At 40.3% G+C, this 17,136-nt stretch overlaps 1 long non-coding RNA gene across 1 annotated transcript; it reads right to left on the reverse strand.

Annotated features, from left to right (window-relative positions):
• Positions 1-6,779: 6,779 nt before the first annotated feature.
• LOC129120117 (uncharacterized) lies at positions 6,780-13,755 on the reverse strand. Its single transcript, XR_008534185.2, has 3 exons — positions 13,338-13,755; positions 12,925-13,127; positions 6,780-6,868 (listed from the first exon to the last, which is right to left on the reverse strand). It is a non-coding gene; the product is annotated as an uncharacterized LOC129120117 (long non-coding RNA).
• Positions 13,756-17,136: the final 3,381 nt, after the last annotated feature.

The raw sequence follows: 17,136 nt of genomic DNA on the forward strand, positions 1-17,136 counted from the left end.
AAGACTGCAAGTTTAAAATTCATATGTGTAAATGTATGTAAACATTTTTCATAAAAAATCTGTAAAAGTTCATGTGTGAATTTGCCTTTATTCTTTATCTCTATGCTTTATTTCATCTTGGTTTGGTAATTCCATAGCATCTGCTATGATTACAGAAATTAGCGCAGGATTTAAAGTGGAACGGGAGTTTGAATCCCTATGTGAAACTCTGATAATGCTTCTGGAAACCTAGGTTTAGAGGATAGCAAGAATTTGTCTTGGGATCTTTCTGCATCATCTCTTCTTAGGTCAGTGCCATTCTGAAATGTCTTGAAATACTTTAAAATCCTCAAGATGGTCAGTAAAATGTTGTATGAAAAATTTACACAGAAGCAGACATAGTGTTGCTAAACCATTTTTTCAGCACTGCATTTCAAGTGAAAGAAATATAAAATTTTATTCATTTATCTAACTTTGTTACAAAAAAGGTGGATTAAAAATGTAGGAGTGAATATTGGAAAAAGAGGGGGTCTAATTTACTGAGTTTCTTCTGATAAGCTTTCCTGGGGAAATGTTAAGTCATATTCAGGAAGCTTGGAAGCAGAAGAGATTGATCAAGTGGTGTAAAACAATCTGCAAGAGAGCTAAGAGTTGAAAGGGAATGGAAGCTGAGATGGAGGAGAGATGAGAATGTGAATGAACAGGAGGTAAGGAATTAGAAAAATCGAGTTTGAAATTTTGTCCTGGCAAGGGATGAAGCCTGCAGATCTCTGACAAAGGAGATGCTTGCTGAGAGCTGAATATACTTGCTGGTTGCTGGCAGTACAAGAAAGCGTCCTGGCACTCTCCCGAGCAGCTGCTTACATAGGAGTAGTAATGTTGGTCCTATACTTTCCTACAGCATAGCGTGACTTTTAGAAAAAAGAGAACAATTTCTAAATCTGGAGAGAATGGGAGTTTTCTATTAAAACTAAAATAAGTTCTTGGAAAGTGATTGTGCTTTCCTGTCCTAAAATCGACATACTGCATATCACTCCCTTTTCTTGAGCTTGATGAAAATAGAATAACCTTTTTGCTTGCATGTTCTTATACATTCACAGTCAAACTCCTCCTGTGAGCTTGAGTTGTTTATGTTGAGTTGTTTAAGTCAGAGTTTATGTTTCACTTGTTTTTCAGGCAATTAGCTTAAGGGCTTTGCATTAGTCAGGCAAATGCATTCTATGTGTTGACTTTTCATGCTCCATGACATTTCTTTCATGTTAACTGTAGACATGGTTACAGAGACAAGATTGACATTCTAGAATGACAGCTAGGGAGACTGTAGTATCCCAAAGTTTACCACTAGGTTAATCAAGAGAGAGAATCATTACACATGCATGCAGTCCTGATGTAGCCAGTGCAGCCTGTAGTTGGCATGTGTGACCATTGGCTTGAGTAACCCAGAACTGGCCCAGCGAAGTAAACTGACAAAAGCTGCTCGTGTGTGATTTCAAAGCCTGTAAGCAGAATGGAAGGAGATGAAGAAGTTGAGGATAGTATCTTTGTAAGGATTTAGAAAAGAGGCAGAAAAAACAAGTGCTGAAGTAGGGGAAAGAACTAAGAAAAAATACAAGAATCACAAGAAGAAAGGACTGAGGAACACCAAATATGAAGGAGCTGCATTTGCAAGGATCTCTGCATTCTACCATCTCTGACTGCTCAAGACTGCTGGGATTATATCATAGCTAGGATTAGTGAGGTCTTGTTAACAATGGATAATGGATAACATTAATGGATTATGGATAATAATGGATATAGCTTTGTTTTGTATCCTGTGTATCCAGTAAGGCTTGTTAGATGATGGAGTGTCTGTCTCAAGTGCTGTTTTACTGACTCTCCCCTGATTTACTGCTCTGGTAACCACAAGATGACAGACTGTGCTCTCTGTCTCTTTCCAAGTGCCTTGGTGAGCAGGGAGAGGTGGGAAGACATACAACAGAGTCTGCACCCGGACTTGCAACATCAAGTTGTTGACATCTTCAGTCTGAGAGTCAAGGGAGCACCTTAAGGGCAAGTTATTGATGTTCTTATGTGCAAAGCTGTAAATCATTTGCCCACCAGACTGATTTATGTTGCTCAGTTGGGGCGGGGAGGGGGGAAGCACTCATAATCTATGTGGTTTTTGTCTTCCTCTTGCCTGTGTTGGATCTCAACTACCAAAACAGGAAATGTTGATAATTGTTACTTGTGACCAATGAAGGTGACACACTGACTGTGTGATGATTCTCTGTGATTTTATTGGATGAATCACATAATAATGTTTACCATTTGTCTGCTTGAATTCAGGTAACTGCTTTTCTTCTCTGTAAGCAGAAGAGTGTGCTTTGTGCAGGGACTCTTTATGCTGCCTTCTGTGAAGATGAGTGGGAGACCCACACACTGAGGGCTGTTTGTTAGGCTGACCTCCATGACAGTGCTTTTATTCACTTTTATGTTCTTCATGAGTTTTATTCTTGTGATTCTGCTTTAGAAAAAGGAGAGCAAAAGTTGAGGCTAGAGATTACTGTGAGATACTCGGAATAGCTCCTTGCCCTCACAACATCTTTTTAGTTCTTCTTGACTGTGGGAATCTGGGAATACTTCACAGCTCTTGGGTTCAGCTGTAAGTTAAAGTGGCAGAGAACAGGAGGATGGCAAGATGGAAAAGAGAAGTAAGCAAGAGTTGAAAAAAAAGTAGAATGTAAAACTCCATAATTCTCTGTACAGGAGAACAGTCATGGTTCCAGCTGGAACAGCCAGTAGGAAGCAAATATTTTTGTGTGCAATTTAAGGTTTGGTATGAGGGTGCATTCCCTTCCCCAAAGCCAAAAAATAAAAGATTATAGTAAAAAGGATGGGAGTTTGAAAATATTCTATGATTTTGAAGACAGCATGGTTGTTCTTGTGACACAAGAATTTTGTTTCTTGGTTTTGACATTATAAAAGTGAAAATACTTGGAAGAAGTGTGAGTTCTTCATGAGAGACCTGTGACCAGGACTGATTAACAACTAATGATTGCAGTAACAACTAAGAGGCAGTAGAAAGGTAGGAATAAGAAAAAAACACAGCAAGATGTAGCATAGCAACCTATTGGACTGGATATTATGTTTAAAAAAGCCTTATTTAACAATACAGAGTTCTCTCATGGCCAGCACCTGTAGTATCTAGCAAGTTTATCAATCAAGGGAAGTAAATCTGCTTGTGGGATAGCTTGCTGTTATTTATAGCACAAATTGCTGAGACTTCAAGTGTTGCCACCTGTGTCCTCACCATCCTTTTTGGAAGCATCACAACAGGTGTGCTTTTCAGGCTTTATCCTCTCCTGCTAATGCAGTTTTGGTTGGCCCAGGTCACCTGAGATGAATTCTGCTCCTTCTGAAAATACTTGAGTTTAAACACTGCTTATTTGAATAACTGCAGAAATAATTGTGAGATTTGGGAGGCTGAAACTTTGTTCACCTGAGTGAAAAGTTGAAGGCCTCTGTGCTCCTGGGAATTTTGACCACCTACATCTGCATTTATATTAACTTCACAATGTCTTCCTTTTCTTGTATTACAAATGAAGAAGGCATACTATGCAAGATTTGAAGAACTTGAGGTATGTTTTCTTGTGTCTGTGTAAGTGGAACTGGGATGTTCTGAGGCAGGCACAAGCTTTTGGACGAGGTTGCTTAATTCCGTTGCATATTTCTCTGCTTACGTGACAGCTGTGGAACAACAATGAAAGGGAAGATGTGCAACTCCCCACGGAAGTGCTGGTGAAATGACTAGGAAAATAAAATATGTCCTCTTGAGAATTATGCTTATAATAATATATTTTAAGGGCAGATACGAAAGGAACATATCTCTGACCTGCTGTTTCAGCAGACTGTAGAACTGCCCTCTATACATTTTTAAATCAAGTTCAGTATCTTCCCCTTAGAATTTCAAAGTAATACTCATTCTTGAGTTAAAAATTTCAGTGAGTGTCTCAAGGAACATTGTTTTTATGAATATTTTATCTGTTAGAATCTATTTTGCACTGTTCCATGTTAATTTAAGCTGTGTTCAATACCAGCTTTCAGCATATCTGTAACTGCTTTTCTGTGAGACTAAAGGACACTTCCCTAAGAAAAAAAATCTCACCACATAAACATATCTCAGTTGCCGTGAAACAGATTCTTACCTTGCAGAGCTGCAAAATGTTTTCTTATAAAGCAAGAAATGATCTTAGTAAAAAATAGTGAAGAAAGAAGAAGCTACAGTATAATTTAAATTGAAGACATTACATGGTAGCTAGTATGTAGTGGGCTTTTTAAAAAAAATACCATAAACAGCATATTATATTTTAATGACTATGTAACTAAGAAATATTTTAAGTTTGAATAGCAGTAATAATGTCACTTTAAAGAACAGTATTATGTGTTCATGCGAGCACAAGTCTGGCATTTTCTAATGTTCAAATAGTGAAAGCATTGACGCAGGATTACCTCATTGTTTTAAAGTGTTATTAAAATATCAGTGGGGCACTAACCCTAGGGGGCATTATGCTTACCTTTTTAGTAAAAAATAAAATAAAAAGTAATTCTCTTTCCAGGAACAGAGAGAAGACAGTTTTGGTTTTGGTTTTTTTTTTTTTTGGTTTTGTTTTGGTTTGTTTTTTGTGGTTTTTTTTTAAAATTAAGATTGTATTTTACTACGTTTTAGAAAAATTACTTAGTTTTATGTGCCGCAATGGCTCTCTTTAATTTCTGTTTGGGAAACACCAGTCCTACAAAACCAATGAAGAACCTTTGTAAAGTGGATAATTGTTTATTTATTTATTTTTTTTTTTACTCAGCAGTTATGCTGTGTACAAAATGTACTTTTATGTTGTAGAAGGAACAAATCTGTGGTTTTGCTAGTGTTATGGTAAAGGGCACCTCCCCAGTTTCTGTGTAAGAGAATATTTTTGTAAAAATTGTTGCTTTTTTATTTCTATGTGAATAAATCCAGCTAGTTTTAGAGCAACTGATGGTTATTCAGACTATTTTGTCAAAAAAACACGAGAGAAACCTGTTCTCACTTAAAAAAAATCATTTGAGCAATGTTAACAAATGTTTGGGCTTTTCTGCAAAATAGTTCAGGCAATTAAAATAGTCTCTCTAAAAGAAAACGCCCTATGGTATTTTGGCAGTGTGGTCACTTCAAAAGTCTTTTCACTATTTAAAAGATTTGTGGTGTGCTTCCAGGAGAACAGAAATAAGAGGAAGAAGAGTAGTCTGTGGCCCCTTTGTTGTTCTGCAGTTAATCCAGTGTGGTGGGTTATGGGTTATCAAGTTTTTGTGTTAAAACAGCTTTAATGCCTTTGATCAGGAAAATTCAGGTCTGTATAGTATGCACTCTTGGGATATTTCTTTATAATTACAGCTAGAAGTACTCTCAGGTGTTGAGAATACCATTAGGAAATGTGTGGAATGCCTTGGAATTAGAATGATGTCATAGCAATTGGAAATGAACCCATCACTGGCTGCTTTGTTATTAAGAGTGCTTGTGTCTTACATGGAGAAATACAGTCACACATTACGAGCAGTTAGGATTTCAGATTCTCAAGAAACAATGCAGGAACCCAGCAATCTCTTTGCCAGAGATAACCATGTGATATTTGAAAAAAAAAATTTCCTCCAGTTAGTTTATGATTCCAAACACTGCAATTTGTTAAGTGCAGGGTTATTTTACAAAGTTTATATGAGGGTGGACTATCCTATGTAGAATAGTTTTTCTGTATTTGCAATCCTTCTGCTCTCATTCTCAGTGATTTAGCGAGTTTTCATTTTGTGTGTCCTAATCTACATTGCAAGTTTCTTTTGCAAGGACTGCCTTTTAATTTATGCCTTTTCAGCAAGTCACAATTCATAGAGTTCTGATTGGAATATTGGGTGCCTACCATGAGGAATTACAATCTTTATTCTACATGTAACAGGAGTGTGTGACTGGCAGTTCTTTGGAAGCTGCCCTGTGTTTTGGTAAGAAGAGTAGTAACATTCTCTTTTCCAATACTTCCCTTTCTTTACCAGTTTACGTTTGTACTGCACACAAACAAGATCTGCAAATCGACAGCAATTCAGGGAACGCTTCATCAGAGCATTTTTGATGCTGGGGTTAAGCAGCAATGAAACAATGACTTGAAGGGGTCTGGCTCGGCCCCGGGAAGGGAGAGGCTGAGCCGTGCGATGCTTTACCAATGCTGCCATCTCTTGCCCTTCTTTGGTATTGCCAGCCCTAAAAATGCATGGACAAACGGTCAGATCCTTAAAGGCAAACCCAAAACCCCTCACTCCAGACCCTGGAGTCGACAAATGACATCAACTTTTTTTTTTTTTTCTCCTAAAACCTCTCAATTTTTATATAAATAAACTCCTTAAACACACAGCTTCATTTACCTCAAACAAGGCTGCTTTCAGTCTTTTATATTTTTTTAAAACTTCATTGAATGGGTTCTACTAACTTTGAGGATGTTTTGAGTTGCTGTCATTCAAATTAAAAACAAACATGGAGAAACAGAGAAATTTAAATCGACAGATAAATGAAAACATGATCTATCCAGCAGTATTGTATGCTGCCTGAACTCCTAAGAGGTTTCTTTTATTACTGGAAGCCATGATGGGAGCAGATTGGGAGTAGAGATGACAAAATCTTTTTCTGTGCTCACACAAGTTGAAACCCCACTTTCTTTCACTAAGCAATGGCTGCTTTGACATTTTTATGAAATATGGCTTAGCTTGGTTTCCAGTGGGCCATCCAAAATGTTGATTCCCAATGATAATTCTGTGTGGCTATTATAATGATTTTGTTTCTTTTTTCTTCTTCTTTTTTCACTTTCTTTGTCCAGAAAGATACCAGTTTCCATACCTGAAAAATTAATGGGAAAGTGTGAATTGCAATAGTCTTGTATTTTTCCACAGCTTAGCAAAAAGGCCAGTCTGGTTTTGGTGTTCGTTTTTTTTTTTTTTTCCCTCTTCAGTTTATCAGTGTTTTAAAATATGCAAGTTTAAGATTTTAGGTTAAAATGACAGTTGTCTTTAGGCTAGTATATATGAAACCCACTGAAATATGAAGGTGTAACTTTAAAATTATTGAGATAGAATAATTCTGTAGAAATCTTCTGAAATCATTTCTGTGTTTTAAGAAATAGCTGAGTTATGTTTTTATCTGTCATAAAAATTAATATGGTTAGATATTAACTTGAACGGAAGATAGCATTTCTCAACAGATATAAGCTCTGCTGCCAGATGAAAATGAACTTGTTTCTAAATATACTCCATCCTGGACAGCTGGTATGATTATAGTCCCTGTCTTGGCAAATGCACTTAGTAGGTAAAGATAATTATGCCTGCCTAGCTATTTCCACAAATTCTTGTTTAAATCCTTTTAAAACACCAAAATAAGTGGTAAGCAAATGCAAGTGTAATTTATATATTTTCTGATTTTCCTCTAATTTTTACAATATAAGGTGGTGCATTTCCAATGAGAACACTTTGGGGTTTTTTTTTGAGAACTGGTCTGAGATTTGCAGTACTGCTGAGAAGTTATGTGTTACAGAATACTGGTCTGAACTGGAAGAGAACTGATGGTTCAGAAATACTTGGATTTCTAATACAATTTCAGATAAAGCCTCTTGGAAAACCTCACTGTAATGTTATTCTGTAACTTTGCTACTTGGGCATTTTAGTGGTAGGGGAAGACAACTGTATTGGTTTATTTTCACATTGTTTTTTTTATTAGTGTTTTTCTTTGACTCCTTCTGGTTGTGGTGCTCTTGGCTAGGTAATTTATAGCCTAATAACAAGCTCTAGACGACTGTCCTGGTTGCCAGAGGCCTGACAGTCAGATCTGAGAAGTGTTTTAAAGACACATTTGGTTTGAAATTGCTTTTCTGTTCTTCCCCAAATGAAACCCTGCTGCTACACACATTATTTTTGGATTGGGAGAAGCTGCAGTGGAGCAGGGATGGTGTGTGTTTATAAGGACACCTGACAAACAAAGCTTTTTGGGAGCTGAAGCTTGCTGGGGAGGTGAGAAGTGGGCCAATTCCATTTGGAGAAGAGGTGGAGTTTTCACAGACTGGCATGGGTGGTAGGGTGATACTGCTGAGGCCATGGCTAACATTTGCATTTGTGCAGGCTGAAGTAGGGACCCTTCCCTGTCTCCCCTGAGTGAATTCTCTGAATTCACATGCTGTAGCCCTGGGCATGCTGCTGTCCTGAGGTCTGCTGCACAGGAGCATCCTGTGTCCTCCTGTGATCCTGCAGAGTGCCTGGCTCTGTGCTGTTGGGTGTGGTAGGTAGAGCTCCTTACTCAGCAGGTCCCAGTGGCCATGTGGCTTCTGCATCACCATGCTCTGGGAACAGGGTCATGCTGGCTTTGATTGAGGGCTCTTCAGAAATGAAACACATTTTCTTTGACTGGTTTGTTTGAAAGAGAATGAGGAGAACAAACAAAAGGTTTGACTGCATGTGAGATAACAGCAAGTAGAGTCAAGGCTCTGGTGGCTTCATGAAATCTTGTGGTGTAATAAAATGATAAGCTTTCTAGGGAGCTCTAGAGGGATTCCTGGTAGCTTTTTGTTCCTTTTCTGATTGCTGCTGCTTTCAAAGAGCAGCTCCTAGGTGTTCTCTCTTATTTTAATTTACTTTAGCGTGGTACTTATGGAAGCTCCCATCCAACTCCTCAGCTGATCTTTGTGGCTATCTCTGCAGAATTTACCAACCAAACCTCTTTTGCCTTTCTCACCTGATTGCATTGTAGACTTGCAATCTCTCAGCTGCTTTTATACTGAGGAAGGGCATGATGTGTTTGCAACAAGCTTGTGTGAACTGGTGGTGATCTCTTTGTAGCAGCATTTTAGCTGTCTCCTCTTCCCATTAGCTATTCTCTTTGTAAAAAGCAACTGTATTACAGCTCTGTGTCTTGTAATTTTCTTTCCTGTTCTAGATCTGCCAGCTCATCTTCTTTGCTGACCACCAAACCTTGTCCCTTCATCTACATTCTGTCTCCCCAGCCATTTTAGCAGTCACATGTATCACACAAATCCCATTTGTTCCTTTTTAAACATCTCATTATCTTTTTGTTCTTTTTTTGGAGTGCCTTATCCTTTCTCCACTTGGGAGAATATCTGATTCCATCTGAAGAGCCCAGTGTGACTTCCTTTCCAGCATTCAGAGTGTGCCTTTTGTTGATTTTTGATCTGGGCCCTCACCCCAGAAATAAGGATAAATTCTTCCTTCACTTTTGGAGCCCTCAAGAAACTGAGCTTCAGATTCCAGTAAAATAGGAGTTTTTATCTTTCTGAGGTTATGGTTGTGATGTCTTCAAGCTGAATTATCTGCTCCCAGGCTGAATTTTCTCATGTTTTGTAAACAAAATTGATGTCATCAAGATAACTTTACAATAGAAGTTGCTTGGTGAGGTAAAGAACTTTGTGTCTCAAGCATTAAATAAGATTGCATCATACAAAGGAAGGGGATGGTCCTAGTAGCAAATGGCTTGAGGGAAGATTGATCCTTTAATACCAAAAGTGTTCAGAACAGACTACAGACAAGTTAGTTCTCAGCTTGTGCTGAGAGCTGGGCTAGGCCCTGCAGTAGCAAATAAAGTGAGTAAAGCAAAGACCTCTTTCCTCAGGGAGTTGTGATGTATTGTGAAAAATGTGTATTTTATGGTTGGTTTTTCTCAAAGATTAAAATGAATATTATATGTGTTATGTTAGAAAGTTATGCTGTATTAATTTTCTTAAGTAGTGTGTGAAATATAGTTTTAAGTTATAACATATTGTTAAGATAGAAACTATGCTATGTAAGATACTTTTTTTTAAAGAAGGGAATGAGGTACTTGCACTGAGATAGCAGCCACAGGAAACCTAAATCTTTCAGAGAAAAAGAATTTATTGCTTCATTATCAGAAGAAACAAACTTCTTCCTGCCTCGCTCAGCACTGAGGATGCTGTCAGGATTAAGAGGAAAAAGCTGACACTGACCAGACAAAATCTTTTGTTTGAATGGAATTTATGCATCATGTATGAGATGTATGAATATGTAATGGACTATTGCTTTTAAGGGTTAATCCTCTGTTAACCTGTGTCCTTTTTTGGGCTTATTTTGCCCAGAAAGAGTCACCCCGACTGTCTGTAACTCTTTGTTTTTGTTGTCTTGTATTGTCCTCATCCCAATTGTCCAAATTTTTATTACTCTAATTATATTACTATTTTTATAACCATTTTATTACTATTAAACTTTTAAAATTTTAAAAACAAGTGATTGGCTTTTTTCACATGTATTATGGGCTGGTATGAGTGATACCAGAAATATGTTGCATAATCATACCTGTAGTAAGTTGGTCCCTGAACATGTATGTAATTAGTATGGCAGAATGTTTGCTGATTGGAAACAATGCTGTCAACCTAAACATAAAGAAATGGTGTGCCAAGCCTCCTCTCCAAAATGTGATTGCCTTTAAAATGACAAGATTAAACCACTACCAGTAACAAATGAAAGCAATACTTTTTTGATTCTTTTTATTTGCTGTGTAGTGTTGGAATATTTGTTGTCTGCTTGCAAGTATGCAAAGTTGTATTAAATCCCAGATTCTAGGGTAGTTAGTTGATTGCAGCCTGGGCAATACTTGCTAATACTCATCAAATCACACAAGAGTTTTGCTGAGCATGGCTACTCCAGATTGTGTCACTGGGGAGATTCACACCTGTGTGCTGTGAGGAGCCTGAATTTGAATGCCAGGGTGAGATATGTACATGTTACATATTGAGTGAAAGTGGGTTTAGAGAATGTGCAAGATGTCTGAGGATGTGGACAGGCTTTTTTGATTCTAGGTAAGGGAGTTTAAGAAGCTCTCATCCCCAGCTGCTCAGTTTCCATCAGTGCTAGAGATTTCAGTCTCCTCAGCTGAGCTACTGCAGTTGGATACTACAGCATCGTCAGATCGTTATCCCCCAGCACCTTGAGCTCAGATAACGGGCTTTGAAGAACAGTGGGTGAGGAATGCTTGCACCTTTTGTCCTCCTGGCAGTGGGAGTGAGGATCCTGCTGATAGGTATGAGGAGATTGGGGGTGACATGCATCTAAGGAATGCTAATGTCTTAAATCACTTCCAGTTTTCTGTAGAATAAATGTGTCTAACCCAAGGCAAGGCTGGAAAGGTGCTAGTAACGTGCCTTGATATTACAGACACTGAAACTTCCTGCCTCAGAGGGGCTCTGTGCTTTCTCAAGAGAGATTGTAATGTGTGTTGCAGGAAGGAGTGTGCATGACAAGCAGAAGATCAGGTGTCCTCTCACTGAAATTTGTTTGCTATCTAGACTGAGGCTGAGCCACTGAAACTGTTTTGGGTTTTATTTCAGCATTAGGAAGTGCTATGTCAACTGCATAGTGATATGTCATCTTCTGCTCCATCACTACTCTGCATCTATCTGTGATTAAATCCACATGGAGCTGTCTCATCCCTGTCCAGCTAGTGCTAATGCTTTGATTTTGATGCCCTATGTTTGGAATCAGATCCTAATCCACATCAGAAAGCAAGCAAATGCCAGGAGCTGGAGTGCAGTTAATTTATTAAGATAGGCTGACTGGGTGTTTGCTCCATTTCTGACATTTATGCAAGGCTTGCTCTTGTCCTGGGGATATTACTGCCCAGCAAAAGTGCAATATAATGCAGATCTAAGGATTATCCATTTTATATTCATTATAATTTTAACTAATACTTGCCTGACCTCCTGTATGGGGAATGATCACAACTGCTCCTGAGCATGTGTGGGGTTATGTACTTGCCCATTTTGTCTGTCCTGTCACTGCCCTTCTGTCAGTGAACCAGCAAAATGGCATTTGTGTTGGTCCCTCTGCCAGAACTCTCCAGGAGTTCTCAAACTAGGTCCCTTGGCTGAGATGGAAAGAGGGAAAAAGTGCTTTTCTCTGACCCTGTGTGGTAAAACTTGGAAAGCTACAGGAGAGATATGGAGATACTTAGTGAAGTCTAAAAGCAGTTGAAGACAGTTGGGTAGAAAATAATCACCATGGTAAGAAAAACATTGCTTTCGATGTGACAAAGAAATGGAAGTTCTCTGTTTGCATCCATTACTAAGGGACAGAAAACCATGTGGTGTATGAGGTTTGCATAAGTTTGTCATGTGAGATGAAGACTGTTGAAATCATTAATCCTTGCAAGGAAAGAGAAAAAATGTTCCTGGGTATGCGTTTTTGCCATTTCTACCCAACTTTTCCTTGTCTTCACTGTTGGGAATCTGTGTCCTGGAAAAATTTATAGTCTGAAATGAACATTTTCCCTTTTCCCTTTTACTTGCACTCCGATACGGATTTTGTTTCTAAATAACATTACTGTTAAGCATTTAGGCATGTTCTCAGGAGGAACTGGTAATAATTTTGTCATACTCCAGATGTGAGTGTGAGCATTCCCTAGCGTGCAGCAATGCAAAATTGCCTACATGTGATGGGAAGGAGGGCTGATTTTTCAGGGTGGTGGATGAGGAGTGTTCTTCTGTTCCAGCCCACCGGCACCACTCTGATGAGCCCATCAGAGCACTGAAGATGTGTACAATGAATGCTAAGCACATCGTGCAAATAAGCACAATAATAATAATAATGTTGAAGATAGGAAATGAATAATTTCTCTAAATGAAGCTTGGGCAGGAATTCAGATAGAAAGTATGTAATTAAACCAAGCTGGAACTTGATCAAAATACTGAAATGGTACTAGGAAAAAAAAAGAAAAGTTATTTGATGACTATTAGCAGGAAGAACCTTGAGTTTCTACTTCATCCGGAAAGAAGACAACTGCTGCCAGCTCCAGAAAAAATTGAATTCCCAAGAGAATGTCCCTCCTTCTCCCAAGTGATTTTCCCATGGAGAATTTCTGTCTTTGGCTGCCAGGGTAATACTCACCAGTTCTGGAGGTGGGGCAGATATTTGTGCAGGAGAGAGACTTTGGGGTTTGGCCCTGGAAGGACAGTGAGATAGGTGGTGGCTGAGCGGAGCATGGCCGGTGCTGGTCCTGTCTGAGGCAGCAGGCAGTGGCAGGTTGTCATGGGCTGATGATGGCCAGATGCAGAGCACCCACAGAAGTGGCTCACCCCCTCCCTCTGCAGCTGGACAGAGGAGAGAAAATATAACAAAGGGTTCATGGGTTGAGATAAGGACCAGGAGAGATTGCTCATCAAGTATCATCACAGGCAAAACAGGCTCAACTTAGAGATATGAAGTGAATTTATTACTAACAAAATCAGAGCAGGGGAATGAGAATAAAAAAAGGCCTTAAAACCACCTTTCTCCCACCCCTCCCTCCTTCCCAGCTCTACCTTCTACTCCAGCGGTGCAAGGAGACAGGGAATGAGGGTTATGGTCAGTTGATCACCTGTGGCTTCTCCTGCTGCTCAGGGAGAGCAGTCCTTCCCCTGCCACACTGTGGGGTCCCTCCCATGGAAGACAGTTCTCCATGAACTTCTCTGATATGAGTCCATCTCATGATCAACAGCTCCCTGCAAACTGCTACAACACGAGTCCAGCTCAAAAGCAACAGTCCTCCTCAAACCACTTCAGCGTGGGTCACTCTTCCATGGGGTGCAGTCCTTCACAGAAAGGCTGCTCCAGCCTGAGAGGAGGGCCCCTCTCTCCATGAGTGTCCCATGGGCTCACAGTCACCTCTCAGCCATCCACCTGCTCTAGCAGAGGGCTTCTCCACGGGCTGCAGGTGGATCTCTGCATTCCCATGGATCTCCGTGGAATGCAGGGGCAGAATGCCTCACCATGTCTTCACCACGGCCTGCAGAGGAATCCCAGCTCTGGTGCCAGGAGCATCTCTCCCCCTCCTTCACTGGCTTTGGTGTCTGCAGAGTTTTCTTCTCACACATTCTCACCCCAACCACTTTTTGTGGTTTGAGTGGTCCAATCACTTTTAAAAAAATTATGCAACCACTTTTTGTTTATCTTTGTTCCTAAATGTGCTATCACAGAGGCTTTACGACCATAATTAGCCCAGCCTTGACCAGCATGTGCCATCTTTAGAGCTGTCAGGGACTGGCTGTGCTCGACACAGAAGGAGCTTCTGGCAGCTTCTCATGGAATCCACCCTGTAGCCCCCTGCTACCAAAACCAGGTCATGCAAAAGCAGTATTCAGGTTTAAATAGCTGGTCCTGCTGAAGTGGATTAAATGACTGGTTACACAGTCCTGTGCCCATCTGAACTCTGACCAGACCAGTCTTTTCTTAACTTGGACTCTCTGGTACAAACAGTCTGTGGAGGAAGGGTTTGCAGCAAGGATCTTCACCCTATCGCAAACCACAAAGGCCCGTTTGCTGCTGTGTGATAAAAGGCCCATTTGCTGTTGCTGCTGGCTTTACTGGTTAGTGATTGCTCCCTCTTCTTTTCCCATGGCTAGAGGACATCATAAATTACCAAGAGAGCCCTCCCCTTAGCTGGGTGAGGGCTGAACTTTGCTTGTGTATTTGAGCTCAGTGCACAATTAACCTGGCACAATTCACTGAGGCATAGTTCACTGTAAATCCTTACACAGTAAATGAATTGTAATCAATACATTTTGGTGATGACTGAAAGGCAATTCGAAGACTAAATAAAGCAGGGTGTTGAAATTTCAGAGAGTAGGTATTTTGAAAGGATTTGAGGCAAAAGGAGAATACCTGCAATTCTCTGCAATGCTTGTGATGTGACTCTGTATGCTCATAGGATGGTCAAGGTGTACATGCCTGCATGGGCTTATGGGGAGAAGGAAAGATTGAGCCTTCATTCCTGCAGTGAAGACAAAGGAGGTGGAATGGCATTGCCAGACATGTCATGGACCCATGCTCAGTAGTTCTCCAGCCCATTTCCCCCCCCAATTTTCATATAAAGGATACATTGCTTAAGGCAGGGTTTTATCCCACAGTTGTCTTGCTGCTCATTTGACTCTACTAAAGCCAGAGCACCACTTAGCTGTGCTCTGGCTATGAGGGATGGTTTTACAGCCCCAGGCATGTTGGTGTCTCTGTGAGACACAAGGGGCAAGGAAGAGTTTGCAGAGAAAGGCATCATTGAATGCCACAAAGCTTTAGCAGTGTTAAGGTCAGTAATCTTACAGGAGGTTCTAGCAGCTGGCACTCTGCCCCTGGCTCCCAGGTGATGGTGGTCCAAGGCTGTGTGCCTCCCTTTGTCTGTGCTAAGACTCAGAGAAATTAAAGCAGCAGGAGCAGGACTGCTCAGGCTGGGACGACTGGTGAAATGGCATCTTAGAACACGCCAGTTACTTAGGAATCCTAGGATGGGAGGAGAGGGAGCTTACTGTGATGGCTTTCATAAGCTGCTCTATGATTTAGGCCTGGTTGAACATGTGATCATTGGGCTGTAACCTTCTCTTAAGTGACTGGGAGGAAATCTACAATTTGAGCCGTGCTTGGCTCCCTGCCGTGCCTGCGTGATGCAGGCTGCACTGGGGACTTGCTGTGCTTAAGGTGCTATGAATTGGATCCAAGCATGATTTAAGGCAATTTTCTTGTAATTCACAGTCAAGCAATGGAATAGATCTGTCTTCTGAGAATCAAAAGTATTAATAACTCCCTTAGACACAATTTGGAAGCAAATGAATACCTACATTTTTTGCTGAATTTGAGAGTGTTATTTTACTGTACGGAGATGAGCTCCATTAGCAGAACACATGAATTAAAACAAAGCAGCTTTATTTGCATTTTGGTTAACTGTTCTTGAGACAAGAAAGCTCATCTAGTTGTGAATGTGTGGCAACGAAGATTATAAATGGTGCAATGGGGTTTAATCTTTAGGTTTTATATTTCTACAAAATGGCTGTCATACAGAAACATTTCCTTACCTACAGCTGAAATTTGTCACCATGGTAACCTTCTGTGTTTGGAGGGGTGGGATGCTCTAGGCAAATATGCAGCTACAACCTCAAAAATTGTTACCCAAACTGAGTATCATTTCTCCTCTCTTTCTTTAACATCTCTGAGGTTCGTACACACTGGACACTGCTCACGTAACCAGATCAGAGAGAGGCTGTATGAATTTAAACTATTGTCTTTTTTTGAAAGGAGCAGTGTTTGGGGCACTTTCCTCCCTTATTCAACTGGCTCCATCGTTCTCTGACGGCAGCCCCAAACCAGATTGGCTCTCCAGGTGTTGCTGGACCATGCTCTGCTCTGATACCTGCAGTGTCACCCACTGCTGCTGGGGAAAGCAGAAATCCTGAACGGGGCCACATCAGCTCAGCAGTGGGGAGCATACTGTTAATTTGCTGGCCTCAATATGCACACAGCTCTATTGTGTTTTGTTTGACATACGTGTCTTGAGAGCAACTTCAGACCTTAAACTTTTTTAAAAAATTTGTTTATTTTTGTTTATTCTGCAGAGTCAAAACCCCTTCACACAAATGTGATTAAAATTTCTGAGATTAAAATTATTAAAGCTGTGGAGAGCCCTTGCCCACAATATTGTGTCAATGCAATAATATTTGAAGGACATGTCAACATCTTGATCATTTAACTTCTGACTTTTATTTCCCATTTATATGTCAAAACTTCTTCGCACTGCTTACCCATGTTCTATTTTTGGGTTGTAGGAAAATGGAGGAGTTTATGATTAAAGCTCTGGACAAAGGCTGTGCAAAAGCTCTGGACAAAGACTGAAGTTGCTATTAGTGAACTACTGACTGCCACTAACTCTTGATATAACCATGGCTGAGTCGTTCCATGTCTTTCTGCCTTATGTCCTCATCTGTAGACAACACCCTCTTTCTTCTTCTCCTTCTGCTTGTTGTGTAGGCATACAGTATGGCAAGAGCTGGTGTCAGGATGTTCCTCATCTGTGCAGGAGGGCCTTGATTTTATCTGAGGCTTCTTGGTATAGAATAAAAAAACAGTGAATAAAAATTATTCAAAGGAGGGCAATAACAAGCAAAGTGGTGACCCTACCTGTTTATTTGCTTTTTGAGAAGCTCCTGGCCTGCCACAGGAGCCACCAGTAGAAAGGGCCCTGTCATCCGAGTATGCCTTTCTTCTCCCTGTGACTGATGTTTACATCCTCTTATCTTTCCCCTGTAGGGTGGAGCAATCAAAAACATTCCTTCATGTTAAGGCACGATGTGTTTGAAA

This window comes from Agelaius phoeniceus, chromosome 5 (assembly GCF_051311805.1).
Source record: "Agelaius phoeniceus isolate bAgePho1 chromosome 5, bAgePho1.hap1, whole genome shotgun sequence".
In the NCBI taxonomy this organism is placed as follows: Eukaryota; Metazoa; Chordata; class Aves; order Passeriformes; family Icteridae; genus Agelaius; species Agelaius phoeniceus.